This window comes from Pinus tabuliformis, chromosome 4_1 (genome assembly GCF_031772625.1).
Source record: "Pinus tabuliformis cultivar Carrire ecotype Pingquan chromosome 4_1, CPIR1, whole genome shotgun sequence".
In the NCBI taxonomy this organism is placed as follows: domain Eukaryota; kingdom Viridiplantae; phylum Streptophyta; class Pinopsida; order Pinales; family Pinaceae; genus Pinus; species Pinus tabuliformis.
Genome location: NC_142303.1, coordinates 854742722 through 854760480, shown reverse-complemented (window position 1 = coordinate 854760480; position 17759 = coordinate 854742722).

The window sequence follows — 17759 nt, the reverse complement described above, 5'->3', positions numbered from 1 at the left end:
TTAGGGGCAAGTTGATTAAGAGTTTAAAGCCTAGTAATAGGGAGTGTATCTCATTTCATAGCATAAGAAAAAACACTAAAAATAAGTTGATGATTTGTTTCAAAGAAATACCCAAATGATATTTTTGCCATCATAGAAAAAACAAGCACTCGAGTAAAGTAGATATAACAGATCACCATAATATAATAGTACCTAAACAGGGCCAGCTTTCTTAAAACTATTGTTTCCTTACCATCTGTCTGAGTTGCTTCTTTGAAATACATCTCTAACATTTTCAAGGCTCTCCTCGATTTTAGGAAATCTCATGATGACAATATTGAAATATTTTAAGGTGCTTCCTCCAGAGATTGTTTTTTTCCTCATAGCCTCAATCATCTTTTGTTCAAGTTTGGATGGAGCATCAGTCCTCCAAAATATTTGAAATTTTCTTGTTTTTCCACCCATTTCAATAAATATCTAACACTTGTAAAAGTCGACACACAGTCAGATCCTTGGTCAAAAAATAGAAAAGTGTTAGAAGAAACTTTAAGGGAAATTGTTAAGATGCATTCCTAGTGATATAAAAGTACAAAGGTAACGTCTGATCTATAATCAGAGGCAATATCATATTTTTCAAATGTATCAATGTGATCCCTATATTGGAAGCCTATTCTGCTATTTTCAAAATGTAGAGGTTAGGAAGCTAAGACAAGTATGGTGGACGATGAATTGGAAAAGAACATGACACCCTTTGTAGGGAAAGACCCATAGTTGGTTTCTAAAAAACTTATGAAATTAAGCACATTTATGGGCAAGAAAGCAACCAACTCTATTTATGTTTGTAATGTTCTCTAGTTCCTAGTAGATCCACATTATATTTTCAAACTCAAGATGCCTCTAGACCTATTAGAGGGGTGACTTTTTCTTAGCCATATATGTAATTAAATATGCTTGATGAATCTATTAAAAACTTTACATTACTCATTGTTATTTTGCACTGAAAACATAGTTGCAGTTGACATAAAAATTGAGTCTCATTTCACTGGAGAATTATGCTAGTGAGTTGGAACCTAAAGCCACACAATATTATTTGAATAGATTCTCAAAGGATGCTACCAACCAATTTTATGCCAAAAGGCCTTTAGTTTCAGGACACTACCACCCGAGTATGTAATATGATGTACACTATAGTATTCATCAATGTTCTCATTAATTTTCCTGACCTTGTTTGATTATTTTAGTATAAATATTTTGTCTTTTCATCGAAGCTAAACGATAGTTTTACAAGGCTTTATTCAATTGAAATTTTAAAGTCATGATTGAAAAAAAATCAGGTCATAAAATTGAGGTAGTGCACACTGATAATGGAGAAAAATTTGTATCTACGACATTCAAAGGATTTTGTTGAGGCAAATGTATATTAAGACCATTTGTAATTTTTACACTCCTTAATCAAATGTTGTTGCAAAACATAGAAATATAATTATAGTCAAGGAAATGCAACACCATTTTACTTGGGGGTATAAGAATTGATAAATTGTCTCAATATACCTTCTTGCCACCAAAATGCTTTGGATGGCATTGCAACAAATTTCCCTCTATTATTAGTGCCATGTATTTAAACTGTTTATTCAAGTCAAATGTCATTACTTGTTTCAAGGCATCAAAAACTCCCTCCTTTGACTTTATGAAATAAAAAAGATTTTTTCTACTGAAATCATCAATAAAGGTTGGAAAATAATGGACTCAGTTGAACAATTCCACATTCATCTACCAATAAATGTCTGTATTTACTATGTCCAACAAGCTTCAACTCTATTAACCACATGTATTAATGTTTTTCAACATTTATACCTTCAGAAATATTCATCTTCTCCATCTTAACTTAGGCTCTAATGTTGGCGTGCCTGAAATGTTGATACTAAAGCTCTAACCTACCATCTTTTGTTGTCATAAAGATGGTATTAAACACCAACTTGAAAACATAAAGACTACCTTCCATGAAAGCATGCATAAATGATAAGAGTGTTGTTTGTTTCTTTACAAAGCATGTCACCAATCAAACTCCACTTTCAGACATCAATTTGTAATGTTTTTATCACACAACAAACCCATGGATAGAGTACAAAAATGTCAAAATCCGTCAATTTTTTCTTTGTAATGATGTTTTAAATAAAATATAATTATCCAACTCCATAACTTGTGGTTGTTATAATCTCCTAGTTGGAATCTTTTATGATATTTAAAACATTATAAGATTATGTTATGTGTTGCTACTGAATTTACGGTCAATCAATTCAACCTGTCTACATCTCTTCAGATGCAGAGACTAAACTATCACTACCAAAATTATCTATTGAAAGACTAAGCATGCTTTCACAGTATCCAACACTGAAACACTAACCTCTTCTTTCCTCTTCCAATAATCATTTTAAAAGTTCCCTTGAAATAAAAAATAAATAAAGCCTCTCATCAATGTCATTCTGTGATTTCCTTTCTATGGGTTCCTTCCCAAAGGGTGTTATTTATGATCATGTTGTTGCCCTTTTTAAGCATCCTTTTGCTATGCAATTCAGTGCCCCTGCTTTAAAGTGGAAAGCAATTAAAGAAAGTAAGTTTTCAAGCACTTTAAAGCGTCTTGTTGGAGTACAATGAACTAAATCATCTTATTGTATGCCTACATCGAGCCCCTATATTTCTTTTATAACAAATCATCAACTAAAGTAGCCTTTTTTCATTTAACAATATAGATTCCAATGCACCATTCGACAATGGTATATACTTTAATCATGTTTTTACCTATTGGGACTTTGGCACCTTATGTTCCTCAACAACCACTACCAATTTCAAGTACAAAGTCTTTACAAGAAAAAAAAATTGCTACTACAAGTTGTTTATGAATGGGCATGACTTTTATATATGTTTTCCTCTTGTGCGTGTGTGTATGTGTTCCAAGTAATATCTAAATGGAGAGAAAATCAACTGTTAGCCACAATAGAAACTGGTAACTCAGATGGATTCAACAATATTTGAACCTATGACCTATGGCCTCCCTTCTAACAACATTACTTGAGTAGAGAGTTCAACTAATTGAGCTAACCCTTGGGGATTCTTTTTCAAAATAAAACTTCACAAGAGCACCCCACCTTTTCCCCAAAGTGTCCATAAGGAGAGTGGATAAACTTCCAGCCACAATAGTAGTTGATAAACCCAAGGGACTCAACTACATTTTAACCTAGGACATATTTCCTCCCTATCAGGAACATGCCTTGGGCGGATGGTTCAACCAATCGAACTAACGCTTGGGACTCATGTGTGTGTGTGTGTACGGTAATCCCACAACTCCTTCAACATTTTACTATGCACATCATCGATTAAAATATTTCCCAATAGGACAATTCCAATAATGTGTTATGATTTACCCTCCTTTTAGCAAGGATCTATTACCTTTTTGGTGCTTTTGGAACTGTGTTTCTTAATGATACACATTAATACACCAAAAATGCCTTCCCCTTAAGAACTGTCTCCAATTTAAATTGGTAAATGGAAAACCCTCTCTTATGAAATGCGGTGAACATTGTAGCTACACAACAACCATATCTATTATTTATGCTTCCACTCAATATTTTATCAAAAATTTTGTAAACTTAAACTTAACTTCTCATATAAATATTCTGTCAACCATCTTACATGAATCTCACATTCTCAGACACAACATTTTTCATGCAATTTGCAAGGATTATTCAAATTTCAAAATTTTAAATTCCAATTGTCTTTTAAATTTAAATAGATTTTATAGGAGGATTATATTTCCTCCCCCCATGGCTTGGACTTTCATTTGGGACTGTTGTCTCATTTAACAGTCAGTATAAAACAAATATTTGCACAAGATAGGGTATTTATCTTCTCTACGTCTAAGTTTATTTTCACTTTTCTAAAACGTCGTATGGAGATCCAGAAGGAAAAAATAGACATATCACACAAGATCCATTTCACAATATGAAATGTTTTACAATAAAATTGTTTGCATTTTCCTATACAATTGATCTCCACCTTGAATTTCCACAATGGACTATTGATATACTAAATTTCCACCTTGTTGGATTAACTCCAAGTCTACATAGCCCACACTTTCCTCCTAGATGGTCTATAAAACTATTTACTTTAAAGAAAAATTAAAAAACTACAGCCTGAGATTAGAATTTGTGGCTTTAAGTAACACTGATCTGGACAAAAACGACCTAATCAATTTATAGTCAATTAGTTTCTTTGCAACTAACCAAAGGGTTCTGAATATATTGGATACTGGACAAAACCCATTTAAAACTGGGTCTGATATGTTCCTCTAGGTTTTCATATCTAGAGTTCCAACATTTCATATATCTATCAAGGGGAAATGCACTTATCAACATGGGTGAGTACATTTGGTGAAAGTTTTGAGTTCACTGTAAACAAACCCATATTCAAAAATGTATTTTTTAAAGTGGATAAAATCACTTGGCTTCAGTTGTATGGAAAGGAACCCATATTCAAACCATATTGAATTACCACCTTGCTAGATTAACTCCAAGTCTACATAACCCACACTTTCCTCCCATATGGTCTATAAAACTGTGTAGTTTAAAGAAAAATTAAAAGAATACAACCTGAGATTATAATTTGTGGCTTTAAGTAACTCTGGTCTAGAGAAAAACCACCTAATCAATTTATAGTTATTTAGTTTCTCTGCAACTAACAAGAGGATTCTAAAAAAATTGGATACTAGCCAAAACCCATTTAAAATCGGGTCTGATATTGTTCTTTAGGTGTTCATATCTAGAGCTCCAACATTTCATTTATCTAATTCCTCTTTTTAAAGAGATAGAGGAATTATAAGTGCTATAATAAATCTAGGATATGGACCCACAAAAATCCCAAGGCTCTATCGATTTCTCCATTAGTTTCTTCAGAAAATTTTGGATGTTGATAAAAAACGATTTAATGTGGATGATGAATAACACTAGAAGAAAAGACAAGATTAGGGGTTGCAAAAACTCATCTTTTCTCACTCTCATACCAAAAGAATCAAATCTAGGAAACTTCACTCAATTTTTTCCTATCTCACTGTGTAATTCAACCTACAAAATATTAATGAAGGTGATTGCGGGCAGACTAAAAAAGTTATTGTCAGAATTAATTTCTATGAACCGAGGCATATTCACGCAGCAAAGAAACATTTTAGATAATACCATCCTCGTATAGATGGAAATTCATTCAAGCAAGGAATCAAGCGAGCTATGATTGGTGATAAAGTTGGATATGGTTAATTCCTTCGACCAGGTAAGGCACTCCTTTCTTTTCTTAATGTTGGAAGAAAAGGGGTTTTGTAGGGAATTTATAAAATGGATAAAGGCATGCATTGGCTCCCCATGGATAACACCATTGGTTAATATTCGACCCTCTCCCTTTTTCTCCACTTCTCTGGGACTTAGGAAAGGTTGTCCTCTATCTCCACTCCTCTACATAATTATGGTTGAAAGCCTTAGCAGGAACTTGGAAAAATCTAACCAGGAAGGAAAGTTGGTGGGATTAAGCATAACACGCAATGTAAAAGGTGTTAATCATTCTTTGTTTGCAAATGATACTCATCTCTTGGGAGGTGCATCCAAAAGTGTAGTTCATCACTTTAAAACTTAAACTCCTACCTTGAGCTCTCAGGTGCTATGGTAAACAAAAAAAAGTGTTAGTTATATGGATGGAATTGTGTCGATTTAGTGTTGAGTTCTCAAAAATATTAGAGTTCCCTATTTCCACTGAGTAAAAATAATTTATGTATTTAGGCATTCCAATTTCCCCAAGGAAATCTAATGCATATGAATGTGAGACAATTCTACAAAAAAAATAAAAATAGAATTCAATCATGGGGTGAGAAATGGTTGAACATGGTCAGAAATTTGTTTTAATAAAATTAGTGTTGGCATCTATACCTGTGGGTTCTAGATTACTCACCGGTAAGGGGGTAATTTGTCAAATCAGAGGCTTATTACATAAGATCCCTTGGAAAGGAGGTAAGAACAATGATCATAAATTTCACTTAGTGAAATGGAACATTATTTGTCTCCCAAACAATTATGGTGGCTTAGCAATTAAAGATCACGATATTATGAAGTTAGCTTTGGGTGTGAATATTGTGTGGTGCCTTATCTACGACTCCCAAGAATGATGGAAGACAACGTTTTTGCACAAGTACTTTCATAAGAATCCCCTTATGAGTCCTAAAAATGAATAATGGCCTGAACATGGTTCTAAAATCTAAAAACTATGTGAAATAGTGGCCCTAATTATATTGTATCATTTGGGTTGGGAGACTGGTAACAATGCTTGTATTCAAAGGTTGAAAGATCGCACTATTCTTGCGATATTAAAGAGTGAGAATGAAGGAATAAAGGAGTTGGCTGGTTGGATGGAGGCCAAAGGTATTAGCAGGATCCTCAACATCTCATGATGGGATCCCAATGGTCAATGGCTTGGCTGGCATTGTCACGACATCCCCTTTAATCTTCAAATTCATTGGTCCACATCTGTTAAATTTTTAAAGGTTTTTCTCCTATAATTAATTCTCATTTGGAGCGATGTATTTCGATGGGTTGCAAGAAAAATATATATTTAGTTAGAGAAGGTTACGAGTTCATGATTCAAAAATTTTTACATCTGCATGCAGATGGATTATGGGGTCATATTTGACACAAGGATGGATTACCTGAAATAAATCTCTTCTGTTGGGAGTTGGTTCATAGGAAGATATTGACATCGAAAAATCTAAAGAAAATAAATATTTAGGGCTTGTCATGTTGTATTCTATGTGAGAAGGGAAAGGAAGATATTCCCCATGTACTTTTTCATTGTTCCTTCACATTGGAGGTATGGAAAGTGTAACAATCATGGTTAAAAATCCATGTAAAATATATATAAGACCATAATCATGGGGCACGAATTTCAAGCTGAATGGTGGGAAAAACATCCTAGTGGTTGTTCATTTTGTTTATTATGGCTAAAGGAAATGGGCAAAGGAAATGGCAAAGGCTTTGGAAAGGAAAAATGGAATTTTTGGCACATTCATTTATGAAAATAAAGGAAAATAGGAGAAAAGGATGGTGAAAGGTCACATGTTGCATGTGAGAATGAAATTGAAGGAAAATAGTGGAAAATGAAGAAAATAGAGGAATCATTGATAAAAAGGCTTCTGAGGATCAGTTGGGAAGATTTTTGGCTCAAGATTTTGTTCAGGGTTGGTCAGTGTAACATTTTGTTAGTTCATTTTTGGAGCTCTCTCATTATTCTCTCTCTCTCTCTCTCTCACACTCTTTGACACTTAGAGTTTTCTTGGAGCACTTCAGCATTGGATCAAGAAATGCAAAGAATGCAAGATCAAGGAAGGAGAAAGCAAGGAAGAGAAAGATCAAGCAACTACAATGAGATTCTTGGCAGGTATATATTTGCATGTGTGATTTCATTGCTAGATTTGGCATGCATGGTAATGCGTGTGGTTCTTTGCTATCATGACATGGGTTTTTCTAGGTATAGCAATGTTCTTAGCCTAGCCTTTCCCTTTTCAAATAACCATGGTGTGATGGGGTTCTCATGTTTTGGTTGGGCTATATTGTCGGATGGATTTGAAACTGAGTGAGGTTGATCTTCGAAAGAAAGAACACACAACCTAGCGATCCCTAAACCAGACTATGGAGTGTGGTAAATCCACTCGCCTAGTGACCTATGAACCAGACTGTGGGTTGCGGTAAAGAAAAGTATTGTGTGCCTGGGTGGGCCTAGGAATCCTCAACCATTTAATGGCAGTGTATATGGTAAAGCCTAGGGGTGGGTGTTACAGAGTGGTATCAGAGTGGGTTGTACTCTCTTTGGATCACATCTGATACCACATAGTGGTATCAGAGCATGGTTCAACACTTGGACTGGATGTGCAGAATGTGTTTTTCATGCATGCTTGTAGGTTGTATATGTTCTTGTTATGTATGCATGGTAGTGGTCATTGTTGAAGTTGTGTTCCCATGTAGGAATCGATAATGTTGTTGTTGGGATGTGTTTGTCATGAATGCATGTCGATTGTATATGCATTTGTTATGCATGTCAGTGTCTATATGTTGTTATGCATGCATTGTCATGGTTATGGTTATGCATGTATGTTAGGTCAGACATTCATTGTGAGGTCATTGTATGCAATTATGTCATCATGATGATATTGGTATGTTATGATGCTAATGTGTTGGCTAAGATAGAGCAGGAGATGTATATCATTAAAGTGAAGTTGCAACAATGGACTTCAGGGTAAGAGAAGATCATCATAAAGGTTTGTATATGTGTGTATTATGGTAAATATTGTTTCAAGCTAGATTTATAAAGCTCCATAGACAGTATGATTATTTGTTCGGTGAATAAAATGTGTATGTGTGTATATGTGGTTATTACTCTAAATACCATAATGAGTTGTGTTATAAAGCTCCAGTAAACAGTATGTTTGTCATGTTTTAGTAGATGGTCATTGTAAATACCTCAACGAGCTAAGTTATAAAGCTCCATACGCTGTATGTTCGGTTGCAGTGGTCTTGGTGGTTATAGGTTTCATTGAACACCGAGGACGGTGTTCCTCCAAGGGGGATGGTTCTGTAACAACCCTGGTTAAAAATCCATGTAAAAATATATAAGACCACAGTCATGGGACACATATTCCAAGCTTAATGGTGGGAAAAACATCCTAGTGGGTGTTCATTTAAGTTATTATGGCTAAAGGAAATTGGCAAAGGAAATGACAAAGGCTTTGGAAAGGCAAAATGGAATTTTTGGCACATTTATTTATGAAAATATAGGAAATTAGGAGAAAAGGAAGGTGAAAGGTCACATGTTTCATGTGAGGAGGAAATTGAAGGAAAAGAATGGAAATGAAGAAAATAGAGTCCTCATTGATAAAAAGGCTTTTGAGGATTAGTTTGGAATCTTTTTGGCTCAAGATTTTTCGAAGGCTCGGTCAGTGTAAACTTTTTTCAATTTAGTTTTGGATCTCTCTCATTATTCTCTCTCTCTCTCTCTCTCACTCTTGGACACTTATATTTTTCTTACATAAATTTGGCATTGGATCAAGAAAGGAAAAGAAGGCAAGAGGAAGGAAGGAGCAATCAAAGAAGAGCAGGATCAAGCATCTACAATAGGATTCTTTGCAGGTATCGATTTGCATGTGTGATTTCCTGGCTAGATTTTGCATGCATGGTATTGCATTTGGTTCTTTGTTGTCATGGAATGGGTTTTTCAAGGTCATGATAATGTTTTCAGCCTAGCATTTCCATTTCCAGATAACCATGGTGTGATGGGGTTCTCATGTTTTATTTGAGTTGGATTTCCTAATGGATTCAAAGCCGAGTGAGGTGGATCTTAGAAAGAAAGAAAACATGGCCTAGTGATCCCTGAACCATACTGTGGATTGCAGTAAAGCCAATGGCTTAGTTACCCTTAAACCGGACTATGGGTTGTGATAAATATAGGTATTGTATGTCTTGGTGGGCCTAGGAATCTTTGACCGTTTAATGGTAGGATATACGATAAGTCTTATAGGTTGGTGCTCTCCATCAGGCCTAGTAATCCTAGGATGGGATGTATGGTAAATCTTGGAGAGTGAAGTCTCAGTGAGGGCCTAGTGATCTAGTGTGGATTGTGGTAAAACTTAGAGACTAGGAGACAAGAAAATTCCTCACAGTGTAGGTGGAGAAATCCGGTGGCGTCCATGCTTGTTTTGACCTAATGATCTAGTGTACATCATGGTAAAGCCTATTATTACATGTTTATTTTTTGGCCTAGTGATCCGTTGTGAATTGTGGTAAAGCCTGGTTTCTATTGATGAGGGTGAGGTTGTTTAGCCTCTGGATGCCCTGGTTGGTTCTTTTAGTTTGAGTCCCACATTTAGGATTCGAATATGGCACGAGGGTGACTAGATGAAGAGATATTTGGCTCAACCAATATATGGTCGGGTCGAATGTGGTAGTCCCATATCGAGTTGGCTTTTGCATTCATTAATAAAAGGTTCTTTCCTTGGTATCTTATGTGTAAATGTATTGGTTTATATGTGGATTCTATGCTTGATTTATCTTTGATATTTCTTTTGTTATTATGCTAGTTATAAGCATGTATTATGACAGTGATAATGTATGGTTGTCTTCATGTTTTTTCTTGTAAATGAATGAACAATGTATCTATGACCTAATAGATGATAATGAAGCTAATGATATAAGGGAACAACACTTCTTAGTGATTCTCAGATAAGTGTGATACCCCTATGCTCATATTTGTTGTTTAAACATGTAGATTACATATTTGTGACATGTTTAACAAAGTTCCTATCATGGCTAGTACGGATCCATTATAGACCTTATCAATGTTTTTCAAAATGTACCATTTTTCTATTGTGTAAATTCATCTATGAACTTGTCATTGAGTTATGAGAAGTGACCTAGGATCTGGGTCTAAAAAATGGGCACAAATCCCAGAGTCTTAGGCACAGGACTAAGGGGAAATTCCTCGAACACTCGTATGCCCTTATTGTAGGAACGTCTGGAGCTTCCTCGATGCACCCTAGTCCATATCATGGGAGCGTTCAGGGGCTTGACGCACTAAAACTTCAATTGGTCTTAGGGGCTGGTTACCTAACTGGTTGGGATGGCTCTTAGGAGTCTTGTTTCTAATGTGGAAGGCCTATGTGGTGTTTTTTTATCGATTCCACTTCCTTAAGGTGACTTAGGAGGTTGAATCCCATTATAGTAGCTTGTCGTCACATGTTTACCCTGGTTGGCTAGTTACTTGCATAGATGTGGGATGAGGGTGTTACAGAAAGTCACTCTACTTAAGGTCAAATATATCACTTATAATCTAGAAAATTGGACAAAAATGTTTGTGCAATGTAGACTTCATATTCCTTGGAATCAGAATTCTAAATGTGTCATTATATGTTGTTGGATGGTTCTTCCAAATATTTTGTGTTGGACTATCTGGATCACTTGGAATCAAGCAATATTTAACGATTCCCACCCAAATCCTCTTTTGATGGCCTCCAAAGCCACTCAACTTCTCTCTGAGTCAATGTATACTAAAGTTTTTGATCCAGGGGAATTGATCTAGTTGTCCCCAAGTGAACAAGATTGACTTAAAGTCAATTCCACAAAAAATTATGTTGGCAACTTCATTCATAAGAAATATGTTCAATCTACTCATATTTTTAGATTGGATTCAGAGTCATTTCAAACTTGGAGCAGATGTAAGGAATATTAGTAATTATTTTTCGATGGATCCTCAAAAGGAAACCCTATGGAGGAAGGAGCGGGAGGGGTCATTTATCACCCTGATGAAGAAATAGAGCTTAAATTTGTGTGGGGTTTAGGGCACTCTTCCAAAAATCAAGCCAAATTTATGGGACTATGGCAGGGGATTGCCTTAGAAATCTTTCACAACATCCAAAAGCTAATGGTTTTTGGAGATTCCATGCTAATTATCTAGCAAGTGTGAAAAAACAAATATTTTCGGGAGAAAAATTGATCTCATATATTGAACAGAACAATGCTTCAGCTCTCAATGTTTTAGATTATCAACTTATATCATGTCAAGTGACATTTTAATGTAATGGGGGACTCTCTTACTAACAAAGGAGCGAGCCTAGATCAAGATTTAATGGTTGAATATGGAAACATTTCAATCTTCCACCCTATTTCATAAATCATTCAATTTTAATTTTATTAAATATTGTGTTGATCGTGTTAAGGAATAATAAAGACGATATGACATATTTGGATATTCAATGTCCTAGCGTCCATTTCTAGGTATCTCAACACCCACTCCTCTCTCCCTGAGGTTTTTGGTGGCTCGACACCTCAGTCGATTGCTGAGCTTGGATATATAGATGGATCTCACTTCAGATCCCGGATAAGACTTTGAACAGGTGGACAACTGGTTCTTATGATATGAAGTTTCAGAAGAGGAAGGGATATAACATTCCCAATTATGTATTTCAGTAAAAGTGTTCAAGAATGACTCGTTCAATGATGTAGGATAATAGTTTTAGAGAAATTAACTTCTCAACCATACTCTGGGGTTGGAAAATGAGGGAAAAAAAAGTTTATGTTTCCTGATGAGAGGATTTGGGCAGTCTAATGCATGACTGCAAGTATATAAAGGATGGTATCACACCTCAGTTCCAATAGATTAAAGAGATTGTTGGCTTGACACCTTAGCTTTGATAATAGTTCTTCAAGTTGTAGATTTCATGGAGTGCTTGGATGCTACATAATAGGAACACTTTGACCAAAAGTTGTTTTCCTTGACAACTATGTTAGAGTATATGATTACTCTAGTAGTAGAACTGGGAGACATGAGCAAGGTTGAATCACAAGCATAATCAATTATTATTCAACAAAAAAAAGGCTTAGTGTAGACCAAAATTAAGCGATTTCAAGTAGCTCGTGACACTATGATTTTGAAGCTAGACAAAGTGATTTCATTGTTGGAATGAAGAAATATCAGGGTGGGGAAGGCTATGGATGCAAAGGTTTGATATTTGCACACACAAACTCCAGTTTCTTAGACATAAGAAACTCTTGTATACACCTCAAGTGTTGTTTCTCCTTCTCGAAGTGTAGAATCTGAGGATGGTACCCCATGGTTGGGCTTAATATAGTAGAGTAGTCCATACTACTTTCTATTATCATGTTTTTTCAATTTATATTTATATTAGGAGTATTTTAGTGGCATTGTCAGTTGTGTCAAGTTTGTGTAGAAGTATCTAGACAGAGGGCTCAATGTTTCATCTCTTTTTTGGTTTTGTATGATCACAACGAATGAAGTGTCTATAGCATATGTATGAGGTTCTGACCTTCAAACCAACTGAATTAATAGAAAATCCCTCTACCTATTCAATTCAAAAAAAGATCATTGATGCATTGAAATTACACAAATAACTAACATTAATATTTCATACTGGAAGTAGGCCATCTGAAACCTATGCTTAAATGGAAGGATACGATACATGTTTCCATTTTGGTTAGATGACCATACAATGAAACAATTATAAAAAGAAGGTAAGAGAAACCTTTCAATTAAGGATTTTGAGAACTGAAATAAAGAGAACTTATATTATAAAAAATTATTTATCCATCCAATACAGAGAGAGAGGGGTTATTAACCCACTCGACAATTAATTCAAATATAAGGACCACAAAGGCCTCTTCAAAAAAAAATTCACTATGGGAATTTTGAGGTCTAAAATGGGCCTCTTAAGGAAATTATAAAATAATAAAGGAAATAATAAAATAAGATTACATTACATCATCAAATTTTAAAGGGAAAAAAGAAAAATCTATTTTTTCAACACGTATTTTTAACTTATCTCCCTATGGGTTTACTAAATTTCGAGTAGAAACACTCTTTGGATGCAAAACTTGATTCCTCATACAAGGAATACCCATGTGTTGAAATATGGCAACAAAAATATTCCAATTTAATTTGTCCTTGAATTAAATTGTGAATTAAAATTGAATTTAGTCTTAATAGCTACTTGGAAATAATTAATTAAATTATTTTTAAATTAATTAGTTGGATAAATTCAAGTTAGAAGTCTTTCTGAAGTCATGCAAGAGTTATCCCTTAAATTAAGGAGATAGGATTGAGTTATATTTGAGTTGTAATTAGTTAACTCAGTTTATTGAGTTAAGTCCAGTTAAATTAGTTCCAAACTGTTTGAGGAACTAATAGTGATTTGATAGTCAATTGATGCATTAATGTACTCAACAAGTGCTACTCCAGTTAACCAAAGATTCCCTCATCATAAACTCATGCATGTCTATTCTGAGAAAAAACCAGTTGAGATTAATGTTGAAGGACAATGTACTATCAGTTGCATGTGTTTTCTCATGGAGAAAACTCATGCATGCAGTCGAGGATTCATCCTTGAGGATTGCGCAGTTTTGAGGGCTAATCATCCACAAGGAACAACGCCGGGAAAAAGGAGCTTGGAGGGTAGAGAGGAAGGCTAGAGAGAAGCCAAGATTTCCTGTGAGCATCTTTGAGGATTGTACTGAGAGTTGGCTAGTTGTGAGAGCTAAGGCTTTGTATAATTCATATGTATTTCCACCATGTATGATAATACAATAGTGTGGGGTTTTTTTCTAAGGATTTCCCCAAAAGTATTTTCATGTGTATTGTGCCATTGATTCTTCTTCTTCTAGTTGTATTGTTCAGTTCGATCTTTAAGCTTCTGCAAATTGATAGTAGAAGTAGGTTATAGTAATTATCTTTGATTTATATTGCATTATCGGGTTAACCTATCACATATTTTCTACATGGTATCAGAGCTGTGAATAGTATACTGAGAAGAGAATTCAAAGTTTGAAGTTCGGGGTTGCAAATGAAAATTGAATTCATATCATACTTCAAGGTTGGTCAATGGTGTTCTATGGCTTAAGACTCGAGTATGCCTTGGAAGGTAGCTCGAATTACATAGCATGGAAAGATAGAATGGAGGTTGTATTAGAAGACAATGGCTTGAAGGAATTCATTGATCAAGAAATCCCAAAGCCAGCTTCAACTAATGTACAAGAGTTGGTTGAGTGGAAGAAGTGTGTAGCGAAGGTGAGATGGATCATCCTTGAGGGAGTTCAAGACTAGATTGTCTCTAGTCTCCATGGGAAGGATACTCCATTTTCAATGTGGAAGACATTGAAGGACCTCTACCAGAATAGCAGCGATCAAAGGAAATTGGCGCTCAAGGATAAGCTTTGAAGAATCAAGATGGAGAAGGGCGATACTATTTCCACATATCTGGACAAGCTCACCACCTGCAGAGATGAGCTTGGTAGTGTGGGAATAACTACTACCAATGATGATATGGTGAGCCTTGCTATCCTTAGCCTTCCAAAGAGTTCGAATAGCTACCAGGACTCTGTGAATGGAAGGGAGAAGCTGCCGGATTGGGAACGATTGTGGTTGAATCTTATGCAGGGGGAGATTAGGAGGAGCACACAATATGGTTCCTCATCCAAGAATGATGATGAAGAAAATCTAGCCTTAGCAAGTAAGGCAAGGAAAGGGAAGGGGAAGGCTACCCATTTCAAATCAAATTCTTCTCATGGAGAGAAGAAGGGTGACATGTCTAAAGTAAGATGCTTTAATTGTCACAAGATGAGACATTATGTGACTAATTTCCCATCGAAGAAGTCCAAGAAGGGATCCTCGGAAGGATCGAAAGGTATTAGCCTCTTAGTTCGAAATGGACTTTACCCTCATTGCATGCATGGTGTCATCAATAATGGGTTGTGTCTAGTATCTTGACAGTGGAGCCTCATTCCGCATCACTGGTGATAGAAATTTATTCAATGCCTTGGAGGAGAAAGACCTCAAGATGTGCATAGAGATGGGTAACGATGAAAGGTATAGTGTTTCATGAGTGGGCGCAGTTGCTTTTTAGAGGGATCATGGAGCTCCTCTCACCTTGACAGATGTGATGTATGTGCGTGAACTGATGAAGAACTTGGTATCGTTCACGATGTTGGAGGAAAAAGGCTACGTTGTTGTCTTTAGTAAAGGAAAGGTGTTCCTAAGTCACATATCCATGGGTTAGACCAAGAAGATAGGAATTCAGGTGAAGAACCTCTATAAACTAGAGGTAGATGATTGTGCAACATTGAGTACAAAAGCAGAATTGGTGCAAAGCCAAGACATTGGCGAGTTGTGGCATAGGTGGTTGGGCCATTTGCATCATGGGGCTTTGAAGATAATGCAGCAAATATCTATAGGACTTCCCAAAGATAAACTTGAGCAAGTTGACACATGCAAAGGTTGTACCTTGGGAAAGTACACCAAGTATTCCTTTCATGATCGAGACAGTCGAGTAGAGGCTATCTTAGAGCGAGTTCATATTGATTTGTGTGGACCATTCTCGACGGCATCCACAGCGAAGCAAAGGTATTATGTGATATTCATTAATGACTATTCTCATAAATGCTAGATTTATTTCATGCAGAAGAAGGACCAAACTTTCACAAAGTTTTGTGAGTTCAAAGCTTTGGTCGAGAAAGAGTCAGGGAAGAAGATCAAGGCCTTGAGAAGCGACAATGGTGGAGAATATGTCTCTCGAGAGTTTAAGGACTTATGTGCAATGGAAGGAATTAAACGAGAGTTGACGACACCTCATAACCCACAGTAGAATGGGGTGGCCGAGAGGAAGAACAAAACTATTGTAGGGGCAGCACGGACAATGCTACATGACCAAGGCCTATCACTTCACTTGTAGGCTGAGGCATGCAACACAATGGTCTATTTGCATAATATAAGCCCGCATCGCATACTTAGGATGAAGACACCAGAGGAAGATTTCTCCGGTAAGAGACCAGATGTGGGTCACTTTAGGATCTTTGGCTCATTGGTATATTGCCATGTGAAAAAGGATGCATGGAAGAAGCTTGAACCGACAGCAGAGTTGGGGATATTTGTGGGGTACATTGATACACCTCACAACTATCGAGTGTACTTGCCTACCAGTCGGAGGATAGTGGTTCACAGAGATCTCAAGTTTGATGAGAAGAAGGCCATGCGAGTTTCCCTTGAGAGGGAGCTCCAACTATAGGATGTGGAGGAACTGTTGGTTCCTAAGGAGGAGGAGCCTTAGACTGATGTGGAGCAGCCATATGCAGAGGTTCCAGGAGTGGAGACATCCACTCAAGTAGAGTCTTTCAGAGATGGACGGAAGCACACAAGAGAAGCTGACAGATTGTTGGAGGATGCAAGAGAGAATATGGGAGCACCATCTTCTCAGCGCAGATAGAGGAGGTCACCTAAGAGGTACACTGGATACATGGCCCTTGCTGGGGAATGTGTTGATACCGAGCCATATTCCTTTGAGGAAGTAGTGCAGCAGTCGATTTGGGTTGATGCTATGGTGGAGGAGTATGACTCCATAGTTCGTAACAGTGTTTGGCACATGGTTCTGAGACCGGAGAACAAGTCAGTTGTGAGTTCCCATTGGCTTTACAAGGCAAAGTAAGATGCTGATGGTAGTGTGGAGAAGCATAAGGCAAGATTTGTTGCACGTGGCTTTTCACAGATCATGTTGCTATAGTATATTTCGACAAAGGAGCAAGATGCTGACATTTTCACAAAGGCATTATCAAAGTGTAAATTTAAGTTCCATAGAGACAGGATCGGGGTGGCAGATAATCCCTTTCTTGTTGAGAGGGACTGTTGAAATATGGCAACAAGAATATTCTAATTTAACTTGTCCTTGAATTAAATTGTGAATTAAAATCGAATTTAGTCTTAACAGCTACTTGGAAATAATTAATTTATTTATTTTTAAATTAATTAGTTGGAGAAATTCAAGTTAGAAGTCTTTTTGAAGTCATGCAAGAGTTATCCCTTAAATTAAGGAGATAAGATTGAGTTATATTTTAGTTGTAATTAGTTAACTCAGTTTACTGAGTTAAGTCCAGTTAAATTAGTTCCAAACTATTTGAGGAACTAATAGTGAGTTAACAGTTAGTTGATACATTAATGCACTCAACAAGTGCCACTCCAGTTAACTGAAGATTCACTCAATATAAAATCATGCATGTCTATTATGAGAAAAACCCAGTTGAGATTAATGTTCGAGGACAATGTACTATTAGTTTCATGTGTTTTCTCATGGAGAAAACTCATGCATGTGTTCAAGGATTCATCCTTGAGGATTGCGCAGTTTTGAGGGTTAATCATCCACAAGG